The sequence below is a fragment of the Ascaphus truei genome, chromosome 4 (genome assembly GCF_040206685.1).
Source record: "Ascaphus truei isolate aAscTru1 chromosome 4, aAscTru1.hap1, whole genome shotgun sequence".
In the NCBI taxonomy this organism is placed as follows: domain Eukaryota; kingdom Metazoa; phylum Chordata; class Amphibia; order Anura; family Ascaphidae; genus Ascaphus; species Ascaphus truei.
The window spans coordinates 24,919,867-24,932,622 of record NC_134486.1 but is presented as its reverse complement, the minus strand read 5'-3'; the positions used below and the strand labels follow the sequence as shown (position 1 = coordinate 24,932,622).

Genomic DNA, 12,756 nt, shown 5'->3' with positions numbered 1-12,756 from the left:
CGACTATAAAAAAAGAAGTAAAATGAATCCAAAGGATGAATGGCCCTAAAAATAGCAAAAATTAAATATCTATTAAAAAAATCATTGGCCTATTTGTAAGCCAAAGGTCCTACAGTATTTCTAATCCAGCTCCATCCATGGGCCTGTGACTGGGATCCTCAACTTGACCTGATGCCCTTTATCCTCTGGTGATTGAAGATTCTTCTTCGCTACGTATTTATTTTCTTCATTTCTCCTTTCAAGCCATCTTCTTTCTTCTTTAATCCACTGCCATCAGATGTGGCCTTTTTTGCTTCCCTACTATAGTGACTAGGGCTCATAGGCTCACATGGTACAGCAGCCAATCACATTGGTTGCTGTGCCGTGATTACCTCCATTTCTGATGACATCACAAATTTTGCCAACCAAGCTCCATTTCATGTTCATATGTTGTAAGAAGAGAGAAGTGTCACTGGCATGTTTGGGGCGTTTAATATGTTCGAACCTCATATAGAGTGACATAGAAGATGTCCCTTGTCCAAGAAATGGTTCACTATTGGTTGTATTAATTCATTCCAATACATTACATTACAGAACTTGCACAGACCTCCCCCAACACACAGAGCTCCTGGTCTGGTATGGAGATGAATATGGAAAAGAGCTTGGTATTAAGTGGGGTATCATGTGGGAAAGTAACCCGCCAGCACAAGTGCTCCTTTTCACTGTTTTTTACCTATTACGATTGCAGACCTGGTACAGCTGCATTGAAAATCAACCACCCCAGTGTACATCTGCGTTGCCCCAAAGGTGGACAGCCTGATGGGGTTCCCAAAGAGCTGCTCCCCTCTGCACAGGACCAGCATGCTAAAGGTTAAAATTTGCTTGTACTTTGTGGAACGTCAACCCCACTCACTGGAATGTTAATGAGCCAAGAGGACACAAAGAACTTTGGGTTCACAGCTGCATGGAATCTCAACCACCCCACTGTACATCAGCATTGCCCCAAAGGCGGACAACCTGATGGGGCTCCCCAAGAGCTGCTCCCGTCTGCACAGGACCAGCGTTCTAATGGTTAACATTTGCTTGTACTTTGTGGAACATCAACCCCACCCACTGGAATGTCAATGAGCCAAGAGGACACAAATATTTTTTTGTTCACAGCTGCATTGAAAATCAACCTCCCCAGTGTACATCTACGTTGCCCCAAAGGCAGACTGCCTTTGGTGCAGCCGAAGGGCAGCCAAAGGGTGTGAGCCGTTTGCTGCCATTCGCTGCTGTTTAGTGATGCTAAAGTGATGTTAAAGCTGCTCTATTTCAATCAGAAAATCACAAGCCCTTTATCCCCTGTACCCAATTTTCCAACTCTATCTGTCCATGAAATGTCTGTGAATTGACCGTATAACCTGTTCTTTTAATGTAACCATGTATTTTTATAACTCTGTGCCCAGGACATACTTGAAAACGAGAGGTAACTCTCAATGTATTTCTTCCTGGTAAAACATTTTTATTAATAAATAAATGACGAATGCTGCACCTCTAGTCATTCATCCGCTCGCGGAAGCTGCTTTCAATCATTACAACATAGTAGAGACCACAGGGTCAAAATATAAGGTAACTCCTCAGTTCCGAGTTGTATTGTATTGTATGTCTTTATTTATATAGCGCCATTAATGTACATAGCGCTTCACAGTAGTAATACATGTGGTAATCAAATAAATAACAGATAATATAAATAACAGATCATGGGAATAAGTGCTTCAGACATTAAAGTAACATTAAGGAAGAGGAGTCCCTGCTCCGAGGAGCTTACAGTCTAATTGGTAGGTAGGGAGAACGTACAGGGACAGTAGGAGGGAGTTCTGGTATGCGCGTCTGCAGGGGGCCAACTTTATGTATCAGGTGTGGGGCAGTCAGTGAAAAAGGTTTAAGGCGGGAGAGGGCTTTAGATACAAAGGGGGTAGAAAGAAGACATCCTTGAGAAGAACGCACGAGTCTGGATGGTGCATAACAAGAAATTAGGGCTGAGATGTAAGGAGGGGCAGAAGAGTGTAAAGCTTTAAAAGTGAGGAGAAGAATGGAGTGTGAGATGCGGGATTTGATCGGAAGCCAGGAGAGGGATTTCAGGAGGGGAGATGCTGAGACAGATCTAGGAAAGAGTAGAGTGATTCTGGCAGCAGCATTTAGGATAGATTGTAGGGGAGACAGGTGAGAGGCAGGAAGGCCGGACAGCAGGAGGTTACAGTAATCAAGACGGGAGAGAATGAGGGCCTGAGTCAGAGTTTTAGCAGTCGAGCAACAGAGGAAAGGGCGTATCTTTGTTATATTGCGGAGGAAAAAGCGACAAATTTTAGAAATGTTTTGAATGTGAGGGGTGAATGTGAGAGAGGAGTCGAGTGTGACCCCTAGGCAGCGTGCTTGGGCTACTGGGTAAATGATCATAGTTCCAACAGTAATGTGGAAGGAGGTAGTAGGGCCAGGTTTGGGAGGAAGTATGAGGAGCTCTGTTTTAGCCATGTTGAGTTTAAGGCGCCGGAGGGCCATCCAGGATGATATAGCAGAGAGACATTCAGAAACTTTGGATTGTACAGCAGGTGTAAGGTCAGGTGTTGAAAAGTATATTTGTGTGTCGTCAGCTAGAGGTGATAATTAAACCCAAAATATGTTATTAGGTCACCTAGAGTGAGTGTGTACAGAGAAAAGAGAAGAGGTCCCAGGACAGAGCCCTGGGGTACCCCCACAGAGAGATCAATAGAGGAGGAGGTGTTAGCAGAAGAGACACTGAAAGTACGATGGGAGAGGTAGGATGACATCCAGGATAGAGCTTTGTTCCGAATACCAAGAGTATGGAGAATGGGATGGAGAAGAGGGTGGTCCACGGTGTCAAATGCTGCAGAGAGGTCGAGTAATATGAGCAGAGTGTAATGACCTCTGTCTTTGGCAGCATGGAGGTCGTCAGTTATTTTAGTGAGGGCTGTTTCGGTGGAGTGAGCAGTGCGGAAGCCAGATTGTAGAGGGTCTAGGAGAGAATAGGTGTTGAGAAAATGGAGCAAGCGAGAGAATACAACACGTTCAAGGAGTTTAGAGGCAAAAGGCAGGAGGGAGACAGGACGATAGTTAGAAAGACAGGTAGGGTCAAGCTTGCTGTTTTTGAGTGATGGTATGACTGTTGCATGTTTGAAGGAGGATGGAAAGGTTCCAGAGCAGAGGGAGGAGTTAAAAATGTGTGTGAGGGTAGGGATTATAATAGGAGCAAGAGGTTATAGGAGATGGGAGGGAATGGGGTTAAGAGGGCAAGTGGTAGAGGGAGAAGAGGCGATCAATAGCGACACATCCTCCTCTGAGACAGTGGAAAAAGAGTCAAGGAAGGCAGGAGGAGAGTTAGGAAGAGGTGTAGGATGGGAGGAAGAAACAGAGGGGATGTTCTGCCGTATGGATTCCACCTTTTCCTTAAAATAGTCAGCAAAGTCCTGAGCGGAGATGGAGGATGGAGAGGCAGCTGAGTGTGGTTTGAGTAGTCTATCAAAGACAGAGAACAGTCGGTGTGGGTTAGATTTGTGCATGTTGATTAGTGAAGAAAAGTAGGCTTGTTTAGCTTACGAGAGGGCAGAGTTGAAACAGGATAGCATAAACTTGTAGTGAAGGAAGTCTGCGAGAGTATGAGATTTCCTCCAGAGGCGTTCAGAGGAACGAGTGGAGGAACGCAGCATGCGCGTGTGGGAATTTAGCCAGGGTCTAGGGTTAGAAGGGCGAGGGCGGCAGAGAGAAAGCGGGGCATGTAGATCAAGAGAGGAGGACAAGGCAGAGTTGTAGTTCCTGACCAGGTTGTCAGGGTCTGTAGCAGAGTTGAGAGAGGAGAGGGAGGAGCGTAAAGTGGACTCAAAGTCAGGTAAGTGAATAGAGTGCAGGTTTCTGCAGAACCAGGGGGTAGATGGAGGTGGAGAATGGGAGAAGCGAGATAGAGAGAATGAGATGAGGTGATGGTCAGAGAGAGGAAAAGGGGAAATGGAGAAATCAGAGAGAGATAAGTTTTTAGTGAAAACCAGGTCTAAGTAGTGGCCATCCTTGTGGGTGCTGGCTGCAGTCCACTGTTGAAGGCCAAAAGAAGAGGTTAGAGAAAGAAAGCGGGAAGTCCAAGGGAGAGAGGGGTCATCAATGTGGCAATTGAAGTCCCCAAGGAGAAGAACAGGGGAGTCTGAGGAGAGGAAGAAAGAGAGCTAGGATTCAAAGTGAGAGTTGCAAGTCAAATAGTACAGATTGCGTACTTCTTGAACAAACATGGGTGTATAAAATGTTTTCATTTGATAAGACCCGATTGGCAAGTGATATGTCCATGGCACTTGATGGAACTCTTCTTAGGCCGAGTAGATAGTCTTTATGGTAAGGATTGGCTGTATATTTTTCCCAAACTGGTCCGATTGAACCAGTATGTCCCTTAAATTTCTGTTTCTCCTAACCTCCATAATATGTTTGTGTTGTACGCTATCACCCAGGCTTGTACCAGATCTAATGATGCTCAAATGTTTGTTGATGGATTTTTTATATCTTCACTAGAGACCATTGAGTAGTAATTGGAATGTTCCCTTGCAAGATTATCTTGTTTCCTCCAAATGGTTTTAGAGGACAGTGCACTGTTACCGTGCTTTCCCCATTTTCTTAAGGACTTCACCTTTAGTGTACACTCATTCTAGAAATCTCTCAACCATGTTACATATCGCTGTCTGCCTCTCTGTGGGATCACTCACACGTCTGGATATTCTTAGTACAGGTGCGACGACGATTATTCTAAAACTTGTCTTGGAAAATCTGGGGCAATCACCAACCATACCTCAGTAATGCTGCAACATTTTCTGTGACATTTCTGCAGAAAAACTAATGGCCCATCGGATTAACAAAGCAGGGGTCCCAGGCAGTCCCATTCAGGCAGCATTACCTGGATATTGCCCCAGAATTTCGAAGGCAAGTTTTAGAATACTCGTCGTCGCACCTGTACTTATAGTTAAGAATAGGGTAATATATTTTCAATGCTACGTGATGAAAACTCCAAGCTAGTAACAAAGATTTATGTTCTCTCAGTTTGGTAAAGTTAGAGCACCCTCCTTATTAGAACATTAAAAAAAATATATAAACCTGTGTCAAACTTGCAAGTAAGTCTGATTGGCATTTAGGATATTCAAGTAGTTTACACAGAACATCATTTCAGAGGTCATATTAGTCCAGAGAAGAAACATATAATTTACGTATACTGCTGCGGCCGAGTTTATTCGAGCATTTGCCCGGTCTCGGCCGCAGCAGTAACCTGGCGCGCGCCGCAGGGTGCCGGGCGCGCGCCGAAGCCGCGGAGGAGCGCCCTCCGATCGGGGCTTTCTCCTCCCCGCTGCCGGGTCCGCCAGGTCCCCCGGAACCCCTTGCCGCCGTCCCCCACATCGCGGGACACCAGGGCTCCCTCGGGGAGCCCTGGATGCGCGTGCAGGGGGCGCAGGCTCCCGATGATGCGTGACCACGCATCGGTGACGCGCGGCACGCCGAGGGAGTGGGGCTAGCAAGCCGGGACATGTCCCGGCTTGCGGTACTAGCCCTACTCGAATAAAACGTGTCGCCAGTGTACCTTGTAGAAATCAATGCAATTTCTGGTGTTGGTCAATATGTACTGTACAGTATAGAATATTTATTTCTGGGTTGTTAAATAAATGCATTTGCTGGATCCTTCCTGAGGTTTTGTACAGTAAAAATAATGTTCAATGTTCTATTAAACATAATGTTTAGAAAAACTTGATGAAACAATAAATACATTATCAATAATAACAAAATTGATAACCACATTTTTTTTTTCATAATAATTAAAGAAATGTTTTGATTTTCCACTCTTTATTCACTGGAAAATGTGTTATACTTTCTATATACTTCATCAATACAGTACTTCCCCAATACTATACTGTACTATATTAAATAAATCCCGGCAACATTTCAGAATCTGAATATGAAAAAATATATTCAGAATTTTTCAGTTTTGATACTAAGTTATAACAGAAATAGAAATGGAATTTATAATAGAAATGCAAGTAATATTTTTGAATACAATACAGAAATACTTCATTGTTACACAGGATAAAGTTTTAAAAACTGTTATTTTACTGAAAGTCGTAAGGTGGTGTGTGGAAAATGTAATACCTTAGGCTTCTTATAACTTATTATCCCCCTGCGTGTTTTCTTGGACTCATTATAAGAAACACAGAAACAGTCAACGTATTTTTAAGTGTTTACAGTGTAACGGCTGCTGATTTATGAAGAAGAGAATCTCTATTTCAGGTGCAGTTGTCAAAAAGAGATACCATATAAGAGCTGTTCATTTCTAGAATGGATCGCGTTGTTCTTGTGGACTTTAATACATTGGCCGTACTGCTACAAAACCCTTCTAAACATGTCTATTAAAGCGTTTTGATCGACCAATTTCTAAACATGTTGTATTAAATAAATCCAAGGGATCTCTCCAGTGCACGGGAAAGAACGTGTACCCTGTACTAAGGTCTTTTGAATCGCTGTGTTGAAAACTAGTATATTTTTTATAATAAATAAGCAGTGGAATCTTAAACATTTTCTTTAATCATTACAAAGGCTCTTTTCTTACCAGGATATTGCTGATAATGCACCTGCTTTATATTCTAATCTAACACTATTAACAGACTGTTTAGGGTCGATGCCAAGTTGAAGGGGGAGGGGAGATTTGATTGTGGAGGAGGGGGATATGATTGTGGAGGGGGGTGGGGATTTGATTTTGGAGGAGGGGGCATATGATTGTGGAGGGGGGATAGTATTGTTCAGGAAGGGGATTTGATTGTATAGGAGGGGGGATGGATTGTGTAGGGGAATTTAATTGTGAGAAGAGGGATATGATTGTGGAGGAGGGAGGAATTTGATTGTGGAGGAGGGGAGATATGATTGTGGAGGAGGGGAGATATGATTGTGGAGGAGTGGGGATTTGATTGTGGAGGAGGGGAGATATGATTGTAGAGGAGTGGGGATTTGATTGTATAGGAGGGGGGATGGGTTGGGGAGGAGGGGGGGACTTGATTGTATAGAGGGGGGATGGATTGTGGAGGAGTGGGGATTTGATTGTATAGGAGGGGGGATGGATTGGGGAGGAGGGGGGGACTTGATTATATAGGAGGGGGGATGGATTGTGGAGGAGTGGGGATTTGATTGTATAGGAGGAGGGATGGATTGTGGAGAATGGGGGAATTTGATTGTGGAGAATGGGGGAGTAATTATTTATTTATAAAATATTTTACCAGGAAGTAATACATTGAGAGTTACCTCTCGTTTTCAAGTATGTCCTGGGCACAGAGTTAAGACAAATAATACATGGTTACAAATAGTTACATAAATGAACAGGGTATAGATTATATACAAGACATTGCATGCACAGTTAAAGAAAATATATATTATGGGCGTATGAAACAGTTACAGACCAGATTAAAATGTGAGAAAGCCTTAGATTTGAAAGAACTTAAACTGGTGGTGGATGTGAGAGTCTCTGGTAGGTTGTTCCAGTTTTGGGGTGCACGGTAAGAGAAGGAGGAACGTCCGGAAACTTTGTTGAGCCTTGGGACCATGAACAGTCTTTTGGAATCTGATCTCAGATGATAAGTGCTGCGTGTGGTAGGGGTGAGGAGCTTGTTCAGATAGCTGGGTAGCTTACCCAGAAAGTATTTGAAGGCAAGACAGGAAAGGTGAACTTTGCGCCTAGACTCTAGTGATGACCAATCTAGTTCTTTGAGCATTTCGCAGTGATGTGTGTTATAGTTGCATTGGAGAACAAAACGACAAATTGAATTGTAGAGGGTGCCAAGTTTGCTAAGGTGGTTTTGAGGTGCCGAGCCATATACTATGTCTCCATAGTCAATAATTGGCATTAACATCTGCCGTGTGATACGCTTTCTGACCAGGAGACTTAGGGAGGATTTGTTCCTGTAAAGTACCCCTAGTTTGGCATAGGTCTTGGTTGTCAGGGTATCAATGTGCATTCCGAATGTTAAGTGGGAGTCCAACCACATGCCCAGGTATTTAAAACTAGTAACAGGAGTTAGGGTGGTGTTAGCGTTGGTTCTGATCTAGAGCTCAGTCATTGGAAGCTTTAAAAATTTAGTCTTGGTCCCAAATACCATTGTTACAGTGTTGTCAATGTTTAAAAACAGTTTGTTTTGGGAAATCCAGTTTTCGAGTCTCAAAAAGTCAGACTGAAGTACGTGTTCAAGGTCGGAGAAGCTATGGCTGTGTGCATATAAGATTGTGTCATCTGCATACATGTGTATTGAAGCTTCCTTACAAGCTGTGGGAAGATCATTGATGAACACTGAGATTGGTAGGGACTCCAAAACAGAGCCTTGCGGGAAGCCACAGGTGATATCCAGGGGGTTGGAGCTAGAGCCAGAGATGGACACATGTTGGGATCTACCTGATAGGTAGGACTGAAACCAGTTTAAAGCATGCTTCCCTATTCCAGAGCTCTGGAGTTTGTTAAGCAGGATAGCATGATCAACAGTATCAAAAGCCTTTGCAAAATCTAGGAATATTGCACCAGTGAGTTGACCACGTTCCATTCCACACTGGATTTCATTACAAACTTTTAGCAGGGTAGTTATGGTAGAGTGTTTGGGGCAAAAGCCAGATTGGAATTGGTTATGGAAATTTGTATTGGTATAGTAATCGCTTAGTTGGGAGTGGACACATTTTTCCATGACTTTGGATAGGATTGGGAGAAGGAAGATTGGCCTGGATTTTGAGACAGTGTTTTTGTCCCCACTTTTGAAGATTGGGACAACTCTAGCAGTTTTCCAGGTCTTAGGGATATGGCCTGCAGACAGGATAGAGTTGACTATGGAAGCAATTGGTTTGGCAATGGCTGGGGCACCAAGTCTTAGAAACCTAGATTGTAGTAAGTCAGGTTCACATTGGCTGCTTAGTTGTAATTTGAGGAGTGCTTGTGTAATCTCCTCTTCAGATACTGGGCCAAATTGAAAATTGTGGGCAGTGTTGGGGGGGGGGGGGTTGGGGCTATATGGGTACTCCCAGGATGAGATTCAGGTTTGTGGTTTGGGTTGCGTTTCATTAATAAGTTAGTCGGTGGGATTTGTCAGAGTAATATTCCCCTTAGTGATATTACTTGGTTGTTGATGGTTAGAAGGCTGGAATATGTTGTTGATAACCTTCCAGAAGTTAGCTGGGTTTGATGTATTTTGGTGGAGATTGTCAGAGTAATATTGTGCTTTTGCGTGCCTTGTTTGCCTTGTGCACATGTTCCGCAGGCATCTGTAGTGATTGAGATCATTGGTAGTGCCAGTAACTTTGTGGCTTTTCCACAAGGCATCCCTGAACTGGTAGAGTGCTATAAGGTCAGGTGTTACCCATGGAAGGTATTATGGAGGAGGTATTGAGTTAGTTTGAGGAGGGAGAATTGAGTGAGTGTGAAGGGGTATAAGACAAAGGGAGAGAAAGAAGAGTGAGAGAGGAGGAAGGTGAGGGTGATAGAGCAGGGAGAGAGAGACCAAGGAGAAGGGAGAGGGAAGGGGGAGAGAGAGGAAGAGAGGAGATGTGACGGTACTGTACGATACTCAGTACCGGCACTTCTGTTTCCTCTGCTGCAGGTTCTTCGCCTGCTTGCTGAGGGGGCAGGGGCTGTCACTGTACACAGCCAATCCCTCACCGCCCCTGCCTGTTTCCCCATCCAAATCTGGGTTTTGGTAAGGTGGGAGAAATAAACCCGTCTTTACTGTTCTTTAATAACGCTAAATAGCTGCAGATCTCATCTCCAGGCATTGTAGAAGGTATTGAAAGCCACTTGCAGTTTTGATTGTCAGTTTTTTTATATGGATTCACACAAGGTCCAACTGCATTTTCCAAACGAATCTTACAGGGATGACTACATTGTTCATGGTTGAGCAGCTTCTACATTATCATCATGTAGCAGTCTATATAATCATCTTTCTTAGCCTCTTAGAATTTTAGTTTGTTATAGAGCAGACTATCTTAGCTCTTATATTATGTAACTAATGTTCCTGTTATTATATGGTCCCCTTTTGTAGGTTAAGTGAACGTACTGTATCGCTTTCACACATGAAGGCATTTGTTAATATGACCACAGAAATTACAATTCCTCTAGTGAGAGTAAAGAAGTGTTTGGGCAAAGAAATGAGTGCGCTGCTATAATATATGTATGTATGTATGTATGTATGTATGTATGTATGTATGTATGTATGTATATATGTAGTCCTGTGTGGTTTGAGCAATAATACTTGGTAAGGGCAGGTTGCCAGGAGCAATCATGGGTTTTCTCCACTTCATGCAGTGCAGTGATGGTAGTGTCATCAGGCCTTGTGTCCAATTAGAGACACAGGTATTGTATTGTATGTCTTTATTTATATAGCGCCAAAAGTGTACTCAGCTCTTCACAAAGCATACAGTACAGGGTGGTGCCTGCTGGAGCTTACTTAATGTACTGCAACATCCTATTTAGTCAGTTCCTCTCCCCTCTTGAAAGAGGATAGTCTACCCAACCAAGCTGTCAGGGCTCTGGCGGGCTTGAGGCCCTCCCTCTGGGAGAGGTGGGAGACTATTCCCCTTACTCCACAGGGGGTAAGGGAAGAGCTGGGACGGCTTTCAGTGCACGTTGGCTGGGAGTGTCCTCCAGGGACATCCTTTGGTGATGGCCTGCGGATGTGCTGCTAAGCACCTTGCTGTAAGATGCGCAGTCTGACATTCATTGGTCCAATAAAGTCTTTTAAGGATTCACTATACTTCTCGCCTGAGACTGGACTTTATCAGGGAGAAGCTGAGAGAAGTTCTCCTCCAGAGGGTCTTCCCCAAAGTCCTGGGGATCTGTAGGAGATGGAGGCGCTGTACCAGTGAGTATTACTCAGTTCTATTTCAGATGCCTTTCCTGAAATTCCCCATACCATCGCGGGAGACTCAGGGCCCACTGTTGCCAGCAGGTTTGCACCACACTTTAGCCTGTAACCAGTGTAGCATTTCCCCTAGTATAACCTACATGAGATTGGGGCGGGAGGGGGGGGGACAGGGTTACATATATATACATTTATCATGTTTTATACTTTGTCTCTGACACTACAGGATGGAAATAAATACCTTACTCTGCGTATTTGAAATATGCTAACTTTCTAATGTTCTTTTTTAAATTTGAATTTGTGTTATAAGCGATTATATCCCGCATATAAATACATTTCAGTAATAATGAGAGTTCATTTCATTACATTTCACAAACTCTGTCTTCATCGTGTAGTTTTTAAATCATCTCTGGTAGCTGGAATCCTATCAAAATATGCCATAAAACGATAAGAAGAGTATCATTTTGCTTAGCTTACAGGCAAATATTGTTGTATGTAACGAACACATTCCTGTAATATAACTAAATTGCAGAGCAAAACACTCGCTTTAATGTGTTGTTAAGATTTATACAATATCTAAGTGCCCACAAATGTTTGTATTTGCTGAAAGATTGCTGCAGTTCCTGTAAACCCATTAGCATTTTATACCAGGCAAATCATATTCAAACCTGGTTCTCTAATGATAATGTTACTATCCTTCTGCTTCCCATATTCTAAACTTATTGAACCCAGAATGTTGGGGTAAGTCTAGCACAGTTCATCCTCCTCTCTGCCTATGTAATTGTAAGCAGTCCAGGAAACTGAAGGCCGCATAGTACAAAGTTACTGTATTTGCAGCAGTGGGTATTTTATCAGATATCAGATATGGAAGGTTTACTGTTAGAGCAAGATGATTTGGATTCTAGTGATGAATTTAGGCCTAGCAATTTTTTTGTAAAACAACACACTAATTTCAAGAGAAAGTCCACCTTTATTCCTTACACTTCTAAAGGGCCTTACATTGCCACATTTGAGAAATTGGTCGAAGAAGACCTTAAAGTTACTGTATACTGAGTCAAACCTCAGCACTAAAGAGATCCCTGGTTATGGCTTTTCTTAAAGGGTACTGTATGAGTAAGACAGGTAGAATAAGGCATTAAAAAATAATTTATGTAATAAACATTATAGACAAGGAGCCTTATTCTATATTGTGGTAGCTCATCTCCAGTGTAGAACAAGGGCCCTTGAAGTCAGGGGGGCTTTTCGTGCATAAGCACCAGATCGGAAACAGCACAGTTTATAGAATATGGGCCAAGGACTGTAGAAGTAAAAACAAAGTCCATTACGGAGTTTCAATGCTAGCATGATGTTCCTAGGCCGCGTCCATACTGCGTGCGCGGCACGAACAGAAGGCCGCACCTCAATAAGGCAGGCCATAGAGTGCGCGACGAAGCGAGAATTTTCGTGAGACAAAAAAAATTTTGGTTTTGTCGCACGATGGCTAGCTCACGTGGGCGATTCAGCCAATGAAGGCGAACCGCTCACTTGACGTCACGGCCACGTCTCTGCCCCGCCTCCCCGTCGATGTTGATATAGGCCACAGATCGCTCGGCCGACAAGTGAGCGACGCCATGCGCTCGGTGCACGCACTCCTATGTCCGCGGCCTAAAGGTGTGTGATAAAAAAAAAAAGACACATCAGACGTATGGAATCATATGTCTCTCTCTTCTCTTTGCTGTCAGCTCTCTCCTCAATTCATAGAGCTGTGTCCACGTGCTCTCCTCGCTGCAGCTGTCAGCTCTCTCCTCAATTCATAGAGCTGTGTCCACGTGCTCTCCTCGCTGCAGCTGTCAGCTCTCTCCTCAATTCATAGGGCTGTGTCCACGTGCTCTCCTTGCTG

At 43.6% G+C, this 12,756-nt stretch overlaps 1 protein-coding gene across 1 annotated transcript in view; it reads left to right on the top strand.

The window, feature by feature from the left end:
- The window catches only part of ALK (ALK receptor tyrosine kinase), a 797,030-nt gene that overhangs the window by 241,813 nt on the left and 542,461 nt on the right, over positions 1–12,756 (top strand). The window lies entirely within an intron of this gene.